This window comes from Styela clava, chromosome 6, assembly GCF_964204865.1.
Source record: "Styela clava chromosome 6, kaStyClav1.hap1.2, whole genome shotgun sequence".
Taxonomy (NCBI): domain Eukaryota; kingdom Metazoa; phylum Chordata; class Ascidiacea; order Stolidobranchia; family Styelidae; genus Styela; species Styela clava.
Window position 1 is genome coordinate 17,520,489 of NC_135255.1, and position 22,799 is coordinate 17,543,287.

A 22,799-nucleotide genomic window follows, 5' to 3' on the forward strand; every position below is an offset into this window, starting at 1 on the left:
AATGGGTTTACTTGTTGCAATTTGTATGACAATATTTAATTTGAATATTTTCACTTACTAATTCATCGTCTTTTTGAAGTTATTACGCACATTTTACCTTCTTTCCAAAGTGCCTATCTGTAACAACTTATTATTCTCAAATACCACTACTAGTACTAGACTCAAGTACATTCATTGGATATTCACCTAGGCTAGTCATTGTGACTACTATTTTTATTTTCTGTCTTTTTTATTGATTATAATTCCCATTTTCTATATTTTTCGAAGTGCCTGATTAGGTGCCTAGCATATGTGGTGATCGAGAGTTATTACGCCCATTGTACCCTCTTTTCCGAAGTGCCTAATTTTCAAGTGTCTACTTTTAGTCCGTCCCGAAACAAAGCACTACGGTACCGGTAACTAGCCGTAACGTTAGCTGCCGTACCCTACAGAACTATCATAAGATGGCGTTACCATATGCATGTAAACTATGCTAAATGTGTCATTGAAGTCCAGCACAGTTCTGTAATTTGAAAAAAAGCCATGTATATTTAAAATCAATCAGTCAATTATACCGGTAACAGTGAATACAAGCCCCTTGGCCTTGATTACGGTACCGGTACCTACCTTACGAGACAATCTGGTACCGGTACCGTAACTCCACATCCCCCACATTACGGTACCGGTAACATGTTGTAAAGTAAACAACCAGCGCGAATGAATTTTACTATCTGACGACCACCGCACATCGCAATTTGTATGAACTTGCGAACTTAAAACAGAACACACATTAAACAAGAAAGCTGTGCTCAAATATATGGACACGTTAACCAGAGCGAAGCAGTATTTATCTTTGACGCCACCAGTACCCACAAAAAATTCCGAGTTTCGCGTAGAAATAATTTACAGAATCAAACCGGACAGCCAGTGTTCCCATGGATAAAATAATACAGCAAAATTTTAGACGAAATATCAAATTTCGTGCGAAATTTAGAAATAAATAAAAGTAATAGCTTTCTGGCAAAAAAATCAATCTTTACTCACTGAAAATTTCAAAGCAATTGGTTCAGTAGTCAAAGAGAGAAGCAGTTTTTTTTCAAATGATGAAGACAAATAATAACAATAACAACAAAATTTTGAAACGATCGTTATGTCCACTACGTGTCCAATAATATCAGACTGTAGCCGGACTTATACCACTTTCTAATAATTTAAATAATACCACATTTCTGAAAGCACCGCTGACTTAACAAGGTGAAAAAGTCGAAAGTTTAGTTAAAGGTGGGTTATCACGCAAACGTTTATGTAGAAAATTTGATTCTATATAATTTTTTAGGAATTTTGACGTTTACCGCCTGCATAAAGTGGACTTCTAGTTATCAATTTTTAAAAACCGCTCGAACGAAAATCGACAGCACTTCGGAAATGGCCTTTGATGACGTATTAGTGAGAACTCGTTCAGGAACTTGCCTTCATTGCGCTTTCGCGAGTAGTGTTTATCTTCTGTTTTGGCGTTTAATATTAGTTCCTCAAAGATTGAAACAATAATGTATAATAAAACAGAAATCACAATGCATAGAAAGCTCTGACTGAAAGAAATTAGGCAATGGCGTTTTATGCATTGAGCGTACCGGAACTGACCGGCCGTCAATAGGCCTTGAAAATATGATTTTAGAGTAAGTTTCAACCACTTTACTATGTTTTTAAGCTGTTTGATATGATATCCAGTTAATGTACAATGCCAGCATGTTAAACTGTTAACTTTTCACATGTTTTAAGTTGCAACTTGGGCGTCTGAACAGTACAAATTGATACGTTCACCAAGAGAGTGATAGTCTACTAGGTAAACGTAAAATAACCAGTAAGGATTTATTTTTTTATTCATTCCACATTATTACTGTTGCTTGCTGAACATTACTAATCTGTTTCGTGATATTATGCTGATCTCTTTTATGCCAGTTCTATCAATTTAATATTTATACTTTGTTTTCCAGTTCACACTGCGAGTAACAACACAGCTCAGCTGTTAGCGATCAACTAATGGAGCTTCGTGAAAAAACATTTATTGACATGAATGATTTACATATGATGAACACTCAAAATAAAATGTTAAAAATAAATAAAAACTGATTGGATAAACTGCGTCGGGTATTATTGTTTCGAGCTGTGGGCTGGAGTTTGCATGGATTCCAACAATTTTAAGGCCGAAACAATCCTCGAATTAGAAGTCTTCTTTTAGTTCCATGGAGGCATCAGAACACGTTACTTGAGAAAATTTGATCCATCGTTTTTTTTCTTGTTTCCGGCTTTGGGATGTTTCCGGCTCCTGTCAATTGCAAGTCGGATTATACGTTTCCGTTTGTTATGCTGTTGAAAATAATTATTTTGTATTGTTCCGTTGTACGTATAGTATACTATAGACAACGAAATGGATCTTCAGTTATATTCCACTGTTTTCAAAAGATCCGGAACGTCGCGCAATGTGGATATCATCTATTGGCAGGACTGCTTTGTGTCAAGTCCAGAAGTCATCTCGTTTGTGTGTCACTGTTTGCGGACAGTACTTCGTTGATGGTGAGTGATAATGTGCCGTTATCAATTTCTTTAAATATTCATAAGCTCCCTCATTTCAATGGAAAGCAGATGACAAACTACTGTTATTGGTGGGCCTAGACGTAGGCCTAGGCTACTTGCAGACTTGTATAAAGAAGTAATCATCAATTGCCATAAGATATTGTTTCCCTAGTAAGCAGGTAATCTATTACTAAATGTGAAAGGTTGAATAGATAACTAAAGTTTAACACCAGTGGTCATGCAAAAAATAACCAGAATTCAATTGAATTCGCCATCTAGGAATACGCTCGCCACCGGGGATTAGTTAGCCAGTTATTTGTTTTCAGAAGCATGGACTTTATGGTGGAGGATGTCGTAATCGACCAGCGGCCGGGTGAACCACCCTCAGTGGGAGAAGAACTGCAATCTCTCGCACATAACTATTCCCGCATGGGATTGGAACCCGTGAAACTACCAGGGTGATCAGAGATGCGGTGGCGAGCGTATTCCTAGATGGCGAATTCAATTGAATTCTGATTTTTTTTTGCATAAGCACTGGCGTTAAACTTTAGTTATCTATTCAACTTTTCACACTTACTAATAGACAAGCAGTCTATTAGTAAGTGACAATTGACACCAAGCAGTCCTGCCAATAGATGATATCCACATTGCGCGACGTTCCGGGTGTTTTGAAAACAGTGGAATATAACTGAAGATCCATTTCGTTGTCTATCTATACTATAAGTACAGCTAACGGAACAATACGAAATAACCATTTTCAACAGCCAAACAAAACGGAAACGTATAATCCGACTTGCAACTGACAGGAGCCAAATGGACGTTTTTGTTTTTTTTGCACGTGTCACGTGACCCGTGCAAGTCCTCTATACCGGTACCCTATGCTAATTCTAATATAGTCTGTATAGAGGACTTGCACGGGTCACGTGACCTAGTTTACTGGACGGCAATAAAACAAAAACGTCCATTTGGCTCCTGTAAGTTTTAAGTCGGATTATACGTTTCCGTTTTGTTTGGCTGTTGAAAATGGTTATTTCGTATTGTTCCGCTGGCTGTACGTATAGTATAGACAACGAAATGGATCTTCAGTTATATTCCACTGTTTTCAAAAGATCCGGAACGTCGCGCAATGTGGATATCATCTATTGGCAGAACTGCTTGGTGTCAAGTCCAGAAGCCATCTCACTTGTGTTTCACTGTTTGCGGACAGCACTTCGTTGATGGTGAGTAATAATGTGTCGTTATCAATTTTTTTAAATATTTATAAGCTACCTCATTTCAATGGAAGTCAGATGACAAACTACTGTTATTGGTAGGCCTACTTGCAGACTTGACTCGTGTAAGGTATTAATCAATAATTGCCATAAGGTATTGTTTCACTAGTTAGCAGGTAATCTATTAGTAAGTGTGAAAAGTTGAATAGATAACTAAAGTTTAACGCCAGTGCTAATGCAAAAAATACCCAGAATTCAATTGAATTCTCCATCTAAGAATACGCTCGCCACAGCATCTCTGACCCCCCTGGTAGTTTCACAGGTTCCAATCCCATGCGGGGATAGCTATGGACGAGGGGATTGCAGCTCTCCTCCCACTGAGGGTGGTTCACACGACCGCTGATCGATTACGACATCCCCCACCATCAAGTCCGTGCTTCTAAAACAAATAACTGGCTAACTAATCCCGACATAGAATGGTAATCGTACGATGTTGCACCTTGCAATCTGTCCCCAACCACAGATAAATTCTATCCTAAAAACTACCCACATTGGTAGGCATAGTTGCGTGTTAAATTGAAAGAAATCTTCATTAATGGTCAGAAGGTGTTGTCTGATTGTTTTGTTAGTTAGCAGGTAATTTATTACTGATCTGATACACAAACTTGGCACTGTCAAATGATGATTAGTGTTTAATTTATTTTCAGGAAAAAGGGAAGATAACCCATTATCAGCTGCTTATATGTCCCATCGATATTTGGATTTTCGCCATCCCCAGAGAGGAAGAGAATAGTTAGAAAAGGGGGGGTTTTGAAGAAAGGCAAAAGGCAGGACCATTTCAACAAATTCTGTTAACTTGTATGCGTTGCAATATTAATTTGCAGTTGTTAGCATAAACATTTAATGTGTCTTACAACTAGACCTACCACACTTTAAAAAAGGCCGCCTACACCCCTTTTCACTAGAACCATAATACTGTAAAATATTTGATAGAAATTACCCCCGAGGCATCATATCTTTCATTTGAAAGGGCTGTGGAGGCAGATACATTTTTTACTCTAAATTATGGAATGTTACTTCCAGGTTATCTTTTCCTTGCTTATAGATATCTTGAGGTTAGGGACTCCAACTGACCCATGCATGCCACACTGAAAATTCTCTTGTGTACCCATAAAATAAGGCTGTTGGAGCCTTCAGACCTTGAAAACAGTCGAATCTGAGCACGATGGATTCATGTGAAACACGTAATATGCATTTAGAGGCAAAAATATCCCATCCTGAGCAGCACCGATCCACAACCTCCTGCCTATGGAATCAAAACATTAGACAAATTGGTGTACTGTGCGCATTCACAAATCTTTGTGAATCAAGTGTGCCTTTTGACTAAAGAAAATTTAGCATTGAAATGGTCAATCTCAATATCAACCTAGTATCTGCAGATAAAACCAATTGTTTTTTAAAAATACATTTTTGATGTGCTTTATTTTTCAAATATAATTTATAATTACTGTAAAGTGTGTGATACATTTGGTACCATGAATACCATTTGCAAATTAGCTTGGGTTACACCCCTCTCAACTAAAAGTTTAGACTCTTAAGTCATATCTCATAATATTCTTTAAACAAAAGGTTGCGGCTAGCCGGCTACCCATCAGAATTTCTGTTCAGATCACAAAGTCGCAATATTACGCCTCGCTAAGTTTCATTGGCAACTGTATCTGGTTGTAGTATCGGTGTCCAACTTTAGACTGAAACCTTCTTGATAGGGTCGTCTTGAAGTCGCTTTCGTTAAAGCACAATGGACACTTTATCTCCACCAATCCACAGTAATCATAAGTTACTTTGTCATTACGATAAGCATCAATAAATGGATACTGGAGATGTATTATCAAGTCACGCAAGTTGAGGTCTTGTGCCACTGTGGTCTTGTTGCAACTTATACTTTGCCATCCATCTATTCCATGGTCGCACCCATATCTGTAAGATAATGGATACAGATAGAGTTTTCATAAAATCTAACGATCAAATCAAGGAGTGTGAAATTTAGGTCCATATCCCACCACAGCCACTAGTCGTGAATGAATTTGATTCCGGGTAGCATATCTTTTTTACCAATGACAATAAAAAAACATTTTGGATCAGTTGTACAAGCACCATTAGGATAGGATTTATCTGGAGGGGGGGGGGGGGGGGGAGCCAGTTATTTGTTTCCAGAAGCATGGACTTGGATGGTCGTAACCGATCAGCGGTCATGTGAACCACCCTCGGTGGGAGTAGAGCTGCAATCCTCTCGCACATAACTATCCCTGCATGGGATCGAAACCTGTGAAACTACCAGGGTGATCAGAGACGCGGTGGCGAGCGTATTCCTAGATGGCGAATTCAATTGAATTCTGGTTATTTTTTTGCATGACCACTGGTGTTAAACTTTAGTTATCTATTCAACCTTTCCCCCTTTTTAATAGATTACCTGCTAATTAGGGAAACAATACCTTATACCAATTGATTATCAATTCCTTACTCTCTTACACAAGTCAAGTCTGCAACCGCAAGTAGGCCCACGCCTAGGCATACTAATACTGTAATAACAGTAGTTTGTCATCTGCTTTCCATTGAAATGAGGGAGCTTGTGAATATTTAAAGAAATTGATAACGGCACACTATCACCACATTATCACTCACCATCAACGAAGTGCTGTCCGCAAACAGTGAAACACAAGTAAGATGGCTTCTGGACTTGACACCAAGCAGTTCTGCCAATAGGCAATAGATGATATTCACATTGCGCGACGTTCCGGATCTTTTGAAATCAGTGGAATATAACTGAAGATCCATTTCGTTGTCTATACTATACGTACAGCCAACGGAACAATACGAAATAACCCTTTTCAACAGCCAAACAAAACGGTAACGTATAATCCGACTTGCAACTGACAGGAGCCAAATGGACGTTTTTGTTTTATTGCCGTCCAGTAACAAAGTCACGTGACCCGTGCAAGTCCTCTATATACCAACGATATAACAAAAGTCTGGCTATAGGATCAGACAAGCAGAATAAATAGCCTGGTGTGCGTTATTTCACTGGGAAATATGTTGCAACAAAAGGTCCGGAAAAGAACTCGAGTGCTTCTTGACCTCAACTAGTTGAGTTTACTGTAATTTCGGTGCTCCCGAAGTATGCGAACCAAGATGGCGGACATCGGAACGTAACATGGGCAACAGGTTAGGGTTAGGCGATAATTCTTTTCCCAATTTTTCTTATTTTAGTCCTATTATCAGTTCGAAGACTAGCCAAGAGCCTCCCGTAGTATTTATACCTAAAATTATGGCCTAACCCTAACCTAGTACACATATTACATTTCGATGTCCGCCATCTTGGTTCGCATACTTCGGGAGCCCCGTAATTTCTTATAATGCAATGATATTATTTGAAGATATTGGAATGTATTCAAACCACTGAAGCGTTTTCCAAATGCACCGTCCAATAAAACTAGCATACGGTTCAAAATAAATACACAGAACGCAATAATTGCCTTTGACCTAATGCAAAATTTCGCCGACGAGTTCTCACTACTACGTCATCAACGGGACATACCTATATGCGTTCGATTTCGGCAGCGTTTGACTTTTAAAGTTCGAGTCTCGCAAACGAAGTCCACTTTATGGAAACTGTGAACGCCAAAAATCCTAAAAAGATATACAGAATCAAATTTGTCACAAAAATGTTAGCGTGATAAACCCGCCTTTAAGAAGTCGGGGAGCATCATAATTTCGTTCGGGTCTGAAATGTTAGTGGCGTTTCGTTTACGTCCGAAATGCTAACTTTCGATCATAATTTCGTTTAGGTCTGAAATGCTTGTAGCGTTTCGTTCAGGTCCGACATGCAAACTTCCGATTCACTATATAAACCCTCATCAGGAACATATACCTAGATTAAGGAAGTGATCGAGAACATGGCAACTACATCTGGAGAAAAAGAAAGAGGAAGATTATTCCGACGATGATTTCAAGGGTACGGCATGATACTCCACGCTGATCGACCGACCTTACGTTGCAACTTTCCTCGGCCTGTTGGTGAAGATCAGGTGTAGTACCTGTTCTATTCAGATTAATACCTGAATCGTGGGGTACTCCCCCACTCTTGTATTAATTTGATTTTTGCGACGACGAGAGCGAGGGTTCGGCTTGCCACTCCGCTCTCACCGGTCGGCTTGGCGTTGCACTACAGCCTTGACTGGCCCGTCACTTTCCTATTCGGAAAGTTACGATTTATATAATGTTTGTCATGTTTCTCCTACTACTTTGTAAGGCAAAGCGAGTACTCACCCTCGTTCCGTGTCTTTTGGAATGGGCGCGGAGCGTCAGGCACGAAGACAGCTGCAAATCTTCCATACTGCTTCCACCGGAGTAACTTCGGAACGCACAACAATTTCACGAATTCTTTAAATGGAAGTTAGATGGGCATTGTGATGTCACAGAGCAGAGACTGCAATTAAAATGTATTTGGTTACAGGCGAAGAGAATCTGGAATTTCTTTAACCGGTTAACTGCAGCGTGACGTTTGACGTAATATTTATTGTTTTAGCTTATTACGTCGCAATGGTTACAAATTAATTTCGAGTGATTTATCCTGGTATCTCTCAAAATTATTGACGAATCTAGATCGTTTTGTGATCCCTTGCTGCAAGAGATATGCAGCGTGCTTTGGACATATGGAAGTATTTTCGTGAAACAGTTTCCGTTATTCAATGTCACTTATGTGACAAATTTACAGTGCCCAGTGTGCAAATTCTTCTTTGAGATATCATACGGAAAAACAGCATCAACTGCGCCACATGGAATAGACAATTTACGCTTTTACCGAAAACTGATTATGAATTTATCATTGTCCAATTTTCATAATCAGCAAACTTGGTACTTCAATTATTTTTCACCTCTATTGGGTCTCTACAAATACAGTTAGTGATATTCTTTTAAATGAAACGCTACAGGAAATAAATTTGCGAAGACGTAATCATTTCTGACAAAATTGTACATTATAAAGATGATTTGTACCTGAGATGTCAGTCAACGGTTAAAATAAATCGTAACCTTCAACCATCCAGAATGGGTCCACCATTCCCAGCCCCACTAATTAGTATTGTAAGTGGAAACTTAATCACCGTCACCGGAACCGTTTTCATAAATTCCCAATACATTATTGCGTGAAAACACCGACCATTTATCGCTTCTTCGGCCTATTGGCTAAGATCAAGTGTAGTAACTGTTCTATTCAGATTAATACCTGAATCGTGGGGTACTCCCCCACTCTTGTATTAATTTGATTTTTGCGACGACGAGAGCGAGGGTTCGGCTTGCCACTCCGCTCTCACCGGTCGGCTTGGCGTTGCACTACAGCCTTGACTGGCCCGTCACTTTCCTATTCGGAAAGTTACGATTTATATAATGTTTGTCATGTTTCTCCTACTACTTTGTAAGGCAAAGCGAGTACTCACCCTCGTTCCGTGTCTTTTGGAATGGGCGCGGAGCGTCAGGCACGAAGACAGCTGCAAATCTTCCATACTGCTTCCACCGGAGTAACTTCGGAACGCACAACAATTTCACGAATTCTTTAAATGGAAGTTAGATGGGCATTGTGATGTCACAGAGCAGAGACTGCAATTAAAATGTATTTGGTTACAGGCGAAGAGAATCTGGAATTTCTTTAACCGGTTAACTGCAGCGTGACGTTTGACGTAATATTTATTGTTTTAGCTTATTACGTCGCAATGGTTACAAATTAATTTCGAGTGATTTATCCTGGTATCTCTCAAAATTATTGACGAATCTAGATCGTTTTGTGATCCCTTGCTGCAAGAGATATGCAGCGTGCTTTGGACATATGGAAGTATTTTCGTGAAACAGTTTCCGTTATTCAATGTCACTTATGTGACAAATTTACAGTGCCCAGTGTGCAAATTCTTCTTTGAGATATCATACGGAAAAACAGCATCAACTGCGCCACATGGAATAGACAATTTACGCTTTTACCGAAAACTGATTATGAATTTATCATTGTCCAATTTTCATAATCAGCAATCTTGGTACTTCAATTATTTTTCACCTCTATTGGGTCTCTACAAATACAGTTAGTGATATTCTTTTAAATGAAACGCTACAAGAGATAAATTTGCGAAGACGTAATCATTTCTGACAAAATTGTACATTATAAAGATGATTTGTACCTGAGATGTCAGTCAACGGTTAAAATAAATCGTAACCTTCAACCATCCAGAATGGGTCCACCATTCCCAGCCCCACTAATTAGTATTGTAAGTGGAAACTTGATCACCGTCACCGGAACCGTTTTCATAAATTCCCAATACATTATTGCGTGAAAACACCGACCATTTATCGCTTCTTCGGCCTATTGGCTAAGATCAAGTGTAGTAACTGTTCTATTCAGATTAATACCTGAATCGTGGGGTACTCCCCCACTCTTGTATTAGTTTGATTTTTGCGACGACGAGAGCGAGGGTTCGGCTTGCCACTCCGCTCTCACCGGTCGGCTTGGCGTTGCACTACAGCCTTGACTGGCCCGTCACTTTCCTATTCGGAAAGTTACGATTTATATAATGTTTGTCATGTTTCTCCTACTACTTTGTAAGGCAAAGCGAGTACTCACCCTCGTTCCGTGTCTTTTGGAATGGGCGCGGAGCGTCAGGCACGAAGACAGCTGCAAATCTTCCATACTGCTTCCACCGGAGTAACTTCGGAACGCACAACAATTTCACGAATTCTTTAAATGAAAGTTAGATGGGCATTGTGATGTCACAGAGCAGAGACTGCAATTAAAATGTATTTGGTTACAGGCGAAGAGAATCTGGAATTTCTTTAACCGGTTAACTGCAGCGTGACGTTTGACGTAATATTTATTGTTTTAGCTTATTACGTCGCAATGGTTACAAATTAATTTCGAGTGATTTATCCTGGTATCTCTCAAAATTATTGACGAATCTAGATCGTTTTGTGATCCCTTGCTGCAAGAGATATGCAGCGTGCTTTGGACATATGGAAGTATTTTCGTGAAACAGTTTCCGTTATTCAATGTCACTTATGTGACAAATTTACAGTGCCCAGTGTGCAAATTCTTCTTTGAGATATCATACGGAAAAACAGCATCAACTGCGCCACATGGAATAGACAATTTACGCTTTTACCGAAAACTGATTATGAATTTATCATTGTCCAATTTTCATAATCAGCAATCTTGGTACTTCAATTATTTTTCACCTCTATTGGGTCTCTACAAATACAGTTAGTGATATTCTTTTAAATGAAACGCTACAGGAAATAAATTTGCGAAGACGTAATCATTTCTGACAAAATTGTACATTATAAAGATGATTTGTACCTGAGATGTCAGTCAACGGTTAAAATAAATCGTAACCTTCAACCATCCAGAATGGGTCCACCATTCCCAGCCCCACTAATTAGTATTGTAAGTGGAAACTTAATCACCGTCACCGGAACCGTTTTCATAAATTCCCAATACATTATTGCGTGAAAACACCGACCATTTATCGCTTCTTCGGCCTATTGGCTAAGATCAAGTGTAGTAACTGTTCTATTCAGATTAATACCTGAATCGTGGGGTACTCCCCCACTCTTGTATTAATTTGATTTTTGCGACGACGAGAGCGAGGGTTCGGCTTGCCACTCCGCTCTCACCGGTCGGCTTGGCGTTGCACTACAGCCTTGACTGGCCCGTCACTTTCCTATTCGGAAAGTTACGATTTATATAATGTTTGTCATGTTTCTCCTACTACTTTGTAAGGCAAAGCGAGTACTCACCCTCGTTCCGTGTCTTTTGGAATGGGCGCGGAGCGTCAGGCACGAAGACAGCTGCAAATCTTCCATACTGCTTCCACCGGAGTAACTTCGGAACGCACAACAATTTCACGAATTCTTTAAATGGAAGTTAGATGGGCATTGTGATGTCACAGAGCAGAGACTGCAATTAAAATGTATTTGGTTACAGGCGAAGAGAATCTGGAATTTCTTTAACCGGTTAACTGCAGCGTGACGTTTGACGTAATATTTATTGTTTTAGCTTATTACGTCGCAATGGTTACAAATTAATTTCGAGTGATTTATCCTGGTATCTCTCAAAATTATTGACGAATCTAGATCGTTTTGTGATCCCTTGCTGCAAGAGATATGCAGCGTGCTTTGGACATATGGAAGTATTTTCGTGAAACAGTTTCCGTTATTCAATGTCACTTATGTGACAAATTTACAGTGCCCAGTGTGCAAATTCTTCTTTGAGATATCATACGGAAAAACAGCATCAACTGCGCCACATGGAATAGACAATTTACGCTTTTACCGAAAACTGATTATGAATTTATCATTGTCCAATTTTCATAATCAGCAATCTTGGTACTTCAATTATTTTTCACCTCTATTGGGTCTCTACAAATACAGTTAGTGATATTCTTTTAAATGAAACGCTACAAGAGATAAATTTGCGAAGACGTAATCATTTCTGACAAAATTGTACATTATAAAGATGATTTGTACCTGAGATGTCAGTCAACGGTTAAAATAAATCGTAACCTTCAACCATCCAGAATGGGTCCACCATTCCCAGCCCCACTAATTAGTATTGTAAGTGGAAACTTAATCACCGTCACCGGAACCGTTTTCATAAATTCCCAATACATTATTGCGTGAAAACACCGACCATTTATCGCTTCTTCGGCCTATTGGCTAAGATCAAGTGTAGTAACTGTTCTATTCAGATTAATACCTGAATCGTGGGGTACTCCCCCACTCTTGTATTAATTTGATTTTTGCGACGACGAGAGCGAGGGTTCGGCTTGCCACTCCGCTCTCACCGGTCGGCTTGGCGTTGCACTACAGCCTTGACTGGCCCGTCACTTTCCTATTCGGAAAGTTACGATTTATATAATGTTTGTCATGTTTCTCCTACTACTTTGTAAGGCAAAGCGAGTACTCACCCTCGTTCCGTGTCTTTTGGAATGGGCGCGGAGCGTCAGGCACGAAGACAGCTGCAAATCTTCCATACTGCTTCCACCGGAGTAACTTCGGAACGCACAACAATTTCACGAATTCTTTAAATGGAAGTTAGATGGGCATTGTGATGTCACAGAGCAGAGACTGCAATTAAAATGTATTTGGTTACAGGCGAAGAGAATCTGGAATTTCTTTAACCGGTTAACTGCAGCGTGACGTTTGACGTAATATTTATTGTTTTAGCTTATTACGTCGCAATGGTTACAAATTAATTTCGAGTGATTTATCCTGGTATCTCTCAAAATTATTGACGAATCTAGATCGTTTTGTGATCCCTTGCTGCAAGAGATATGCAGCGTGCTTTGGACATATGGAAGTATTTTCGTGAAACAGTTTCCGTTATTCAATGTCACTTATGTGACAAATTTACAGTGCCCAGTGTGCAAATTCTTCTTTGAGATATCATACGGAAAAACAGCATCAACTGCGCCACATGGAATAGACAATTTACGCTTTTACCGAAAACTGATTATGAATTTATCATTGTCCAATTTTCATAATCAGCAAACTTGGTACTTCAATTATTTTTCACCTCTATTGGGTCTCTACAAATACAGTTAGTGATATTCTTTTAAATGAAACGCTACAGGAAATAAATTTGCGAAGACGTAATCATTTCTGACAAAATTGTACATTATAAAGATGATTTGTACCTGAGATGTCAGTCAACGGTTAAAATAAATCGTAACCTTCAACCATCCAGAATGGGTCCACCATTCCCAGCCCCACTAATTAGTATTGTAAGTGGAAACTTAATCACCGTCACCGGAACCGTTTTCATAAATTCCCAATACATTATTGCGTGAAAACACCGACCATTTATCGCTTCTTCGGCCTATTGGCTAAGATCAAGTGTAGTAACTGTTCTATTCAGATTAATACCTGAATCGTGGGGTACTCCCCCACTCTTGTATTAATTTGATTTTTGCGACGACGAGAGCGAGGGTTCGGCTTGCCACTCCGCTCTCACCGGTCGGCTTGGCGTTGCACTACAGCCTTGACTGGCCCGTCACTTTCCTATTCGGAAAGTTACGATTTATATAATGTTTGTCATGTTTCTCCTACTACTTTGTAAGGCAAAGCGAGTACTCACCCTCGTTCCGTGTCTTTTGGAATGGGCGCGGAGCGTCAGGCACGAAGACAGCTGCAAATCTTCCATACTGCTTCCACCGGAGTAACTTCGGAACGCACAACAATTTCACGAATTCTTTAAATGGAAGTTAGATGGGCATTGTGATGTCACAGAGCAGAGACTGCAATTAAAATGTATTTGGTTACAGGCGAAGAGAATCTGGAATTTCTTTAACCGGTTAACTGCAGCGTGACGTTTGACGTAATATTTATTGTTTTAGCTTATTACGTCGCAATGGTTACAAATTAATTTCGAGTGATTTATCCTGGTATCTCTCAAAATTATTGACGAATCTAGATCGTTTTGTGATCCCTTGCTGCAAGAGATATGCAGCGTGCTTTGGACATATGGAAGTATTTTCGTGAAACAGTTTCCGTTATTCAATGTCACTTATGTGACAAATTTACAGTGCCCAGTGTGCAAATTCTTCTTTGAGATATCATACGGAAAAACAGCATCAACTGCGCCACATGGAATAGACAATTTACGCTTTTACCGAAAACTGATTATGAATTTATCATTGTCCAATTTTCATAATCAGCAATCTTGGTACTTCAATTATTTTTCACCTCTATTGGGTCTCTACAAATACAGTTAGTGATATTCTTTTAAATGAAACGCTACAAGAGATAAATTTGCGAAGACGTAATCATTTCTGACAAAATTGTACATTATAAAGATGATTTGTACCTGAGATGTCAGTCAACGGTTAAAATAAATCGTAACCTTCAACCATCCAGAATGGGTCCACCATTCCCAGCCCCACTAATTAGTATTGTAAGTGGAAACTTGATCACCGTCACCGGAACCGTTTTCATAAATTCCCAATACATTATTGCGTGAAAACACCGACCATTTATCGCTTCTTCGGCCTATTGGCTAAGATCAAGTGTAGTAACTGTTCTATTCAGATTAATACCTGAATCGTGGGGTACTCCCCCACTCTTGTATTAGTTTGATTTTTGCGACGACGAGAGCGAGGGTTCGGCTTGCCACTCCGCTCTCACCGGTCGGCTTGGCGTTGCACTACAGCCTTGACTGGCCCGTCACTTTACTATTCGGAAAGTTACGATTTATATAATGTTTGTCACGTTTCTCCTACTACTTTGTAAGGCAAAGCGAGTACTCACCCTCGTTCCGTGTCTTTTGGAATGGGCGCGGAGCGTCAGGCACGAAGACAGCTGCAAATCTTCCATACTGCTTCCACCGGAGTAACTTCGGAACGCACAACAATTTCACGAATTCTTTAAATGAAAGTTAGATGGGCATTGTGATGTCACAGAGCAGAGACTGCAATTAAAATGTATTTGGTTACAGGCGAAGAGAATCTGGAATTTCTTTAACCGGTTAACTGCAGCGTGACGTTTGACGTAATATTTATTGTTTTAGCTTATTACGTCGCAATGGTTACAAATTAATTTCGAGTGATTTATCCTGGTATCTCTCAAAATTATTGACGAATCTAGATCGTTTTGTGATCCCTTGCTGCAAGAGATATGCAGCGTGCTTTGGACATATGGAAGTATTTTCGTGAAACAGTTTCCGTTATTCAATGTCACTTATGTGACAAATTTACAGTGCCCAGTGTGCAAATTCTTCTTTGAGATATCATACGGAAAAACAGCATCAACTGAGCCACATGGAATAGACAATTTACGCTTTTACCGAAAACTGATTATGAATTTATCATTGTCCAATTTTCATAATCAGCAATCTTGGTACTTCAATTATTTTTCACCTCTATTGGGTCTCTACAAATACAGTTAGTGATATTCTTTTAAATGAAACGCTACAGGAAATAAATTTGCGAAGACGTAATCATTTCTGACAAAATTGTACATTATAAAGATGATTTGTACCTGAGATGTCAGTCAACGGTTAAAATAAATCGTAACCTTCAACCATCCAGAATGGGTCCACCATTCCCAGCCCCACTAATTAGTATTGTAAGTGGAAACTTAATCACCGTCACCGGAACCGTTTTCATAAATTCCCAATACATTATTGCGTGAAAACACCGACCATTTATCGCTTCTTCGGCCTATTGGCTAAGATCAAGTGTAGTAACTGTTCTATTCAGATTAATACCTGAATCGTGGGGTACTCCCCCACTCTTGTATTAATTTGATTTTTGCGACGACGAGAGCGAGGGTTCGGCTTGCCACTCCGCTCTCACCGGTCGGCTTGGCGTTGCACTACAGCCTTGACTGGCCCGTCACTTTCCTATTCGGAAAGTTACGATTTATATAATGTTTGTCATGTTTCTCCTACTACTTTGTAAGGCAAAGCGAGTACTCACCCTCGTTCCGTGTCTTTTGGAATGGGCGCGGAGCGTCAGGCACGAAGACAGCTGCAAATCTTCCATACTGCTTCCACCGGAGTAACTTCGGAACGCACAACAATTTCACGAATTCTTTAAATGGAAGTTAGATGGGCATTGTGATGTCACAGAGCAGAGACTGCAATTAAAATGTATTTGGTTACAGGCGAAGAGAATCTGGAATTTCTTTAACCGGTTAACTGCAGCGTGACGTTTGACGTAATATTTATTGTTTTAGCTTATTACGTCGCAATGGTTACAAATTAATTTCGAGTGATTTATCCTGGTATCTCTCAAAATTATTGACGAATCTAGATCGTTTTGTGATCCCTTGCTGCAAGAGATATGCAGCGTGCTTTGGACATATGGAAGTATTTTCGTGAAACAGTTTCCGTTATTCAATGTCACTTATGTGACAAATTTACAGTGCCCAGTGTGCAAATTCTTCTTTGAGATATCATACGGAAAAACAGCATCAACTGCGCCACATGGAATAGACAATTTACGCTTTTACCGAAAACTGATTATGAATTTATCATTGTCCAATTTTCATAATCAGCAATCTTGGTACTTCAATTATTTTTCACCTCTATTGGGTCTCTACAAATACAGTTAGTGATATTCTTTTAAATGAAACGCTACAAGAGATAAATTTGCGAAGACGTAATCATTTCTGACAAAATTGTACATTATAAAGATGATTTGTACCTGAGATGTCAGTCAACGGTTAAAATAAATCGTAACCTTCAACCATCCAGAATGGGTCCACCATTCCCAGCCCCACTAATTAGTATTGTAAGTGGAAACTTAATCACCGTCACCGGAACCGTTTTCATAAATTCCCAATACATTATTGCGTGAAAACACCGACCATTTATCGCTTCTTCGGCCTATTGGCTAAGATCAAGTGTAGTAACTGTTCTATTCAGATTAATACCTGAATCGTGGGGTACTCCCCCACTCTTGTATTAATTTGATTTTTGCGACGACGAGAGCGAGGGTTCGGCTTGCCACTCCGCTCTCACCGGTCGGCTTGGCGTTGCACTACAGCCTTGACTGGCCCGTCACTTTCCTATTCGGAAAGTTACGATTTATATAATGTTTGTCATGTTTCTCCTACTACTTTGTAAGGCAAAGCGAGTACTCACCCTCGTTCCGTGTCTTTTGGAATGGGCGCGGAGCGTCAGGCACGAAGACAGCTGCAAATCTTCCATACTGCTTCCACCGGAGTAACTTCGGAACGCACAACAATTTCACGAATTCTTTAAATGGAAGTTAGATGGGCATTGTGATGTCACAGAGCAGAGACTGCAATTAAAATGTATTTGGTTACAGGCGAAGAGAATCTGGAATTTCTTTAACCGGTTAACTGCAGCGTGACGTTTGACGTAATATTTATTGTTTTAGCTTATTACGTCGCAATGGTTACAAATTAATTTCGAGTGATTTATCCTGGTATCTCTCAAAATTATTGACGAATCTAGATCGTTTTGTGATCCCTTGCTGCAAGAGATATGCAGCGTGCTTTGGACATATGGAAGTATTTTCGTGAAACAGTTTCCGTTATTCAATGTCACTTATGTGACAAATTTACAGTGCCCAGTGTGCAAATTCTTCTTTGAGATATCATACGGAAAAACAGCATCAACTGCGCCACATGGAATAGACAATTTACGCTTTTACCGAAAACTGATTATGAATTTATCATTGTCCAATTTTCATAATCAGCAAACTTGGTACTTCAATTATTTTTCACCTCTATTGGGTCTCTACAAATACAGTTAGTGATATTCTTTTAAATGAAACGCTACAGGAAATAAATTTGCGAAGACGTAATCATTTCTGACAAAATTGTACATTATAAAGATGATTTGTACCTGAGATGTCAGTCAACGGTTAAAATAAATCGTAACCTTCAACCATCCAGAATGGGTCCACCATTCCCAGCCCCACTAATTAGTATTGTAAGTGGAAACTTAATCACCGTCACCGGAACCGTTTTCATAAATTCCCAATACATTATTGCGTGAAAACACCGACCATTTATCGCTTCTTCGGCCTATTGGCTAAGATCAAGTGTAGTAACTGTTCTATTCAGATTAATACCTGAATCGTGGGGTACTCCCCCACTCTTGTATTAATTTGATTTTTGCGACGACGAGAGCGAGGGTTCGGCTTGCCACTCCGCTCTCACCGGTCGGCTTGGCGTTGCACTACAGCCTTGACTGGCCCGTCACTTTCCTATTCGGAAAGTTACGATTTATATAATGTTTGTCATGTTTCTCCTACTACTTTGTAAGGCAAAGCGAGTACTCACCCTCGTTCCGTGTCTTTTGGAATGGGCGCGGAGCGTCAGGCACGAAGACAGCTGCAAATCTTCCATACTGCTTCCACCGGAGTAACTTCGGAACGCACAACAATTTCACGAATTCTTTAAATGGAAGTTAGATGGGCATTGTGATGTCACAGAGCAGAGACTGCAATTAAAATGTATTTGGTTACAGGCGAAGAGAATCTGGAATTTCTTTAACCGGTTAACTGCAGCGTGACGTTTGACGTAATATTTATTGTTTTAGCTTATTACGTCGCAATGGTTACAAATTAATTTCGAGTGATTTATCCTGGTATCTCTCAAAATTATTGACGAATCTAGATCGTTTTGTGATCCCTTGCTGCAAGAGATATGCAGCGTGCTTTGGACATATGGAAGTATTTTCGTGAAACAGTTTCCGTTATTCAATGTCACTTATGTGACAAATTTACAGTGCCCAGTGTGCAAATTCTTCTTTGAGATATCATACGGAAAAACAGCATCAACTGCGCCACATGGAATAGACAATTTACGCTTTTACCGAAAACTGATTATGAATTATGAATTTATCATTGTCCAATTTTCATAATCAGCAATCTTGGTACTTCAATTATTTTTCACCTCTATTGGGTCTCTACAAATACAGTTAGTGATATTCTTTTAAATGAAACGCTACAAGAGATAAATTTGCGAAGACGTAATCATTTCTGACAAAATTGTACATTATAAAGATGATTTGTACCTGAGATGTCAGTCAACGGTTAAAATAAATCGTAACCTTCAACCATCCAGAATGGGTCCACCATTCCCAGCCCCACTAATTAGTATTGTAAGTGGAAACTTGATCACCGTCACCGGAACCGTTTTCATAAATTCCCAATACATTATTGCGTGAAAACACCGACCATTTATCGCTTCTTCGGCCTATTGGCTAAGATCAAGTGTAGTAACTGTTCTATTCAGATTAATACCTGAATCGTGGGGTACTCCCCCACTCTTGTATTAGTTTGATTTTTGCGACGACGAGAGCGAGGGTTCGGCTTGCCACTCCGCTCTCACCGGTCGGCTTGGCGTTGCACTACAGCCTTGACTGGCCCGTCACTTTCCTATTCGGAAAATTACGATTTATATAATGTTTGTCATGTTTCTCCTACTACTTTGTAAGGCAAAGCGAGTACTCACCCTCGTTCCGTGTCTTTTGGAATGGGCGCGGAGCGTCAGGCACGAAGACAGCTGCAAATCTTCCATACTGCTTCCACCGGAGTAACTTCGGAACGCACAACAATTTCACGAATTCTTTAAATGAAAGTTAGATGGGCATTGTGATGTCACAGAGCAGAGACTGCAATTAAAATGTATTTGGTTACAGGCGAAGAGAATCTGGAATTTCTTTAACCGGTTAACTGCAGCGTGACGTTTGACGTAATATTTATTGTTTTAGCTTATTACGTCGCAATGGTTACAAATTAATTTCGAGTGATTTATCCTGGTATCTCTCAAAATTATTGACGAATCTAGATCGTTTTGTGATCCCTTGCTGCAAGAGATATGCAGCGTGCTTTGGACATATGGAAGTATTTTCGTGAAACAGTTTCCGTTATTCAATGTCACTTATGTGACAAATTTACAGTGCCCAGTGTGCAAATTCTTCTTTGAGATATCATACGGAAAAACAGCATCAACTGCGCCACATGGAATAGACAATTTACGCTTTTACCGAAAACTGATTATGAATTTATCATTGTCCAATTTTCATAATCAGCAATCTTGGTACTTCAATTATTTTTCACCTCTATTGGGTCTCTACAAATACAGTTAGTGATATTCTTTTAAATGAAACGCTACAGGAAATAAATTTGCGAAGACGTAATCATTTCTGACAAAATTGTAAATTATAAAGATGATTTGTACCTGAGATGTCAGTCAACGGTTAAAATAAATCGTAACCTTCAACCATCCAGAATGGGTCCACCATTCCCAGCCCCACTAATTAGTATTGTAAGTGGAAACTTAATCACCGTCACCGGAACCGTTTTCATAAATTCCCAATACATTATTGCGTGAAAACACCGACCATTTATCGCTTCTTCGGCCTATTGGCTAAGATCAAGTGTAGTAACTGTTCTATTCAGATTAATACCTGAATCGTGGGGTACTCCCCCACTCTTGTATTAATTTGATTTTTGCGACGACGAGAGCGAGGGTTCGGCTTGCCACTCCGCTCTCACCGGTCGGCTTGGCGTTGCACTACAGCCTTGACTGGCCCGTCACTTTCCTATTCGGAAAGTTACGATTTATATAATGTTTGTCATGTTTCTCCTACTACTTTGTAAGGCAAAGCGAGTACTCACCCTCGTTCCGTGTCTTTTGGAATGGGCGCGGAGCGTCAGGCACGAAGACAGCTGCAAATCTTCCATACTGCTTCCACCGGAGTAACTTCGGAACGCACAACAATTTCACGAATTCTTTAAATGGAAGTTAGATGGGCATTGTGATGTCACAGAGCAGAGACTGCAATTAAAATGTATTTGGTTACAGGCGAAGAGAATCTGGAATTTCTTTAACCGGTTAACTGCAGCGTGACGTTTGACGTAATATTTATTGTTTTAGCTTATTACGTCGCAATGGTTACAAATTAATTTCGAGTGATTTATCCTGGTATCTCTCAAAATTATTGACGAATCTAGATCGTTTTGTGATCCCTTGCTGCAAGAGATATGCAGCGTGCTTTGGACATATGGAAGTATTTTCGTGAAACAGTTTCCGTTATTCAATGTCACTTATGTGACAAATTTACAGTGCCCAGTGTGCAAATTCTTCTTTGAGATATCATACGGAAAAACAGCATCAACTGCGCCACATGGAATAGACAATTTACGCTTTTACCGAAAACTGATTATGAATTTATCATTGTCCAATTTTCATAATCAGCAATCTTGGTACTTCAATTATTTTTCACCTCTATTGGGTCTCTACAAATACAGTTAGTGATATTCTTTTAAATGAAACGCTACAAGAGATAAATTTGCGAAGACGTAATCATTTCTGACAAAATTGTACATTATAAAGATGATTTGTACCTGAGATGTCAGTCAACGGTTAAAATAAATCGTAACCTTCAACCATCCAGAATGGGTCCACCATTCCCAGCCCCACTAATTAGTATTGTAAGTGGAAACTTAATCACCGTCACCGGAACCGTTTTCATAAATTCCCAATACATTATTACGTGAAAACACCGACCATTTATCGCTTCTTCGGCCTATTGGCTAAGATCAAGTGTAGTAACTGTTCTATTCAGATTAATACCTGAATCGTGGGGTACTCCCCCACTCTTGTATTAATTAGATTTTTGCGACGACGAGAGCGAGGGTTCGGCTTGCCACTCCGCTCTCACCGGTCGGCTTGGCGTTGCACTACAGCCTTGACTGGCCCGTCACTTTCCTATTCGGAAAGTTACGATTTATATAATGTTTGTCATGTTTCTCCTACTACTTTGTAAGGCAAAGCGAGTACTCACCCTCGTTCCGTGTCTTTTGGAATGGGCGCGGAGCGTCAGGCACGAAGACAGCTGCAAATCTTCCATACTGCTTCCACCGGAGTAACTTCGGAACGCACAACAATTTCACGAATTCTTTAAATGGAAGTTAGATGGGCATTGTGATGTCACAGAGCAGAGACTGCAATTAAAATGTATTTGGTTACAGGCGAAGAGAATCTGGAATTTCTTTAACCGGTTAACTGCAGCGTGACGTTTGACGTAATATTTATTGTTTTAGCTTATTACGTCGCAATGGTTACAAATTAATTTCGAGTGATTTATCCTGGTATCTCTCAAAATTATTGACGAATCTAGATCGTTTTGTGATCCCTTGCTGCAAGAGATATGCAGCGTGCTTTGGACATATGGAAGTATTTTCGTGAAACAGTTTCCGTTATTCAATGTCACTTATGTGACAAATTTACAGTGCCCAGTGTGCAAATTCTTCTTTGAGATATCATACGGAAAAACAGCATCAACTGCGCCACATGGAATAGACAATTTACGCTTTTACCGAAAACTGATTATGAATTTATCATTGTCCAATTTTCATAATCAGCAAACTTGGTACTTCAATTATTTTTCACCTCTATTGGGTCTCTACAAATACAGTTAGTGATATTCTTTTAAATGAAACGCTACAGGAAATAAAT

General features: G+C 39.6%; 1 long non-coding RNA gene and 13 other non-coding genes across 14 annotated transcripts; 13 read left to right on the plus strand and 1 right to left on the minus strand.

The window, feature by feature from the left end:
• Positions 1–4,663: 4,663 nt before the first annotated feature.
• On the minus strand, positions 4,664–6,766 carry LOC144424608 (uncharacterized). Its single transcript, XR_013476831.1, has 2 exons — positions 6,447–6,766; positions 4,664–5,741 (listed from the first exon to the last, which is right to left on the minus strand). It is a non-coding gene; the product is annotated as an uncharacterized LOC144424608 (long non-coding RNA).
• Positions 6,767–7,819: 1,053 nt separating this feature from the next.
• On the plus strand, positions 7,820–8,012 carry LOC144424899 (U2 spliceosomal RNA). The gene has a single exon (XR_013477119.1). It is a non-coding gene; the product is annotated as a U2 spliceosomal RNA (small nuclear RNA).
• Positions 8,013–8,987: 975 nt separating this feature from the next.
• On the plus strand, positions 8,988–9,181 carry LOC144424663 (U2 spliceosomal RNA). Its single transcript, XR_013476884.1, has one exon. It is a non-coding gene; the product is annotated as a U2 spliceosomal RNA (small nuclear RNA).
• A 975-nt stretch (positions 9,182–10,156) lies between these two features.
• Positions 10,157–10,350, plus strand: LOC144424843 (U2 spliceosomal RNA). The gene has a single exon (XR_013477063.1). It is a non-coding gene; the product is annotated as a U2 spliceosomal RNA (small nuclear RNA).
• A 975-nt stretch (positions 10,351–11,325) lies between these two features.
• LOC144424665 (U2 spliceosomal RNA) lies at positions 11,326–11,519 on the plus strand. Its single transcript, XR_013476886.1, has one exon. It is a non-coding gene; the product is annotated as a U2 spliceosomal RNA (small nuclear RNA).
• Positions 11,520–12,494: 975 nt separating this feature from the next.
• LOC144424666 (U2 spliceosomal RNA) lies at positions 12,495–12,688 on the plus strand. Its single transcript, XR_013476887.1, has one exon. It is a non-coding gene; the product is annotated as a U2 spliceosomal RNA (small nuclear RNA).
• A 975-nt stretch (positions 12,689–13,663) lies between these two features.
• LOC144424667 (U2 spliceosomal RNA) lies at positions 13,664–13,857 on the plus strand. The gene has a single exon (XR_013476888.1). It is a non-coding gene; the product is annotated as a U2 spliceosomal RNA (small nuclear RNA).
• Positions 13,858–14,832: 975 nt separating this feature from the next.
• LOC144424844 (U2 spliceosomal RNA) lies at positions 14,833–15,026 on the plus strand. Its single transcript, XR_013477064.1, has one exon. It is a non-coding gene; the product is annotated as a U2 spliceosomal RNA (small nuclear RNA).
• A 975-nt stretch (positions 15,027–16,001) lies between these two features.
• LOC144424668 (U2 spliceosomal RNA) lies at positions 16,002–16,195 on the plus strand. The gene has a single exon (XR_013476889.1). It is a non-coding gene; the product is annotated as a U2 spliceosomal RNA (small nuclear RNA).
• Positions 16,196–17,170: 975 nt separating this feature from the next.
• On the plus strand, positions 17,171–17,364 carry LOC144424669 (U2 spliceosomal RNA). Its single transcript, XR_013476890.1, has one exon. It is a non-coding gene; the product is annotated as a U2 spliceosomal RNA (small nuclear RNA).
• Positions 17,365–18,339: 975 nt separating this feature from the next.
• LOC144424670 (U2 spliceosomal RNA) lies at positions 18,340–18,533 on the plus strand. The gene has a single exon (XR_013476891.1). It is a non-coding gene; the product is annotated as a U2 spliceosomal RNA (small nuclear RNA).
• A 982-nt stretch (positions 18,534–19,515) lies between these two features.
• LOC144424845 (U2 spliceosomal RNA) lies at positions 19,516–19,709 on the plus strand. Its single transcript, XR_013477065.1, has one exon. It is a non-coding gene; the product is annotated as a U2 spliceosomal RNA (small nuclear RNA).
• Positions 19,710–20,684: 975 nt separating this feature from the next.
• On the plus strand, positions 20,685–20,878 carry LOC144424672 (U2 spliceosomal RNA). Its single transcript, XR_013476892.1, has one exon. It is a non-coding gene; the product is annotated as a U2 spliceosomal RNA (small nuclear RNA).
• A 975-nt stretch (positions 20,879–21,853) lies between these two features.
• On the plus strand, positions 21,854–22,047 carry LOC144424819 (U2 spliceosomal RNA). Its single transcript, XR_013477039.1, has one exon. It is a non-coding gene; the product is annotated as a U2 spliceosomal RNA (small nuclear RNA).
• The last annotated feature ends 752 nt before the right edge of the window (positions 22,048–22,799 follow it).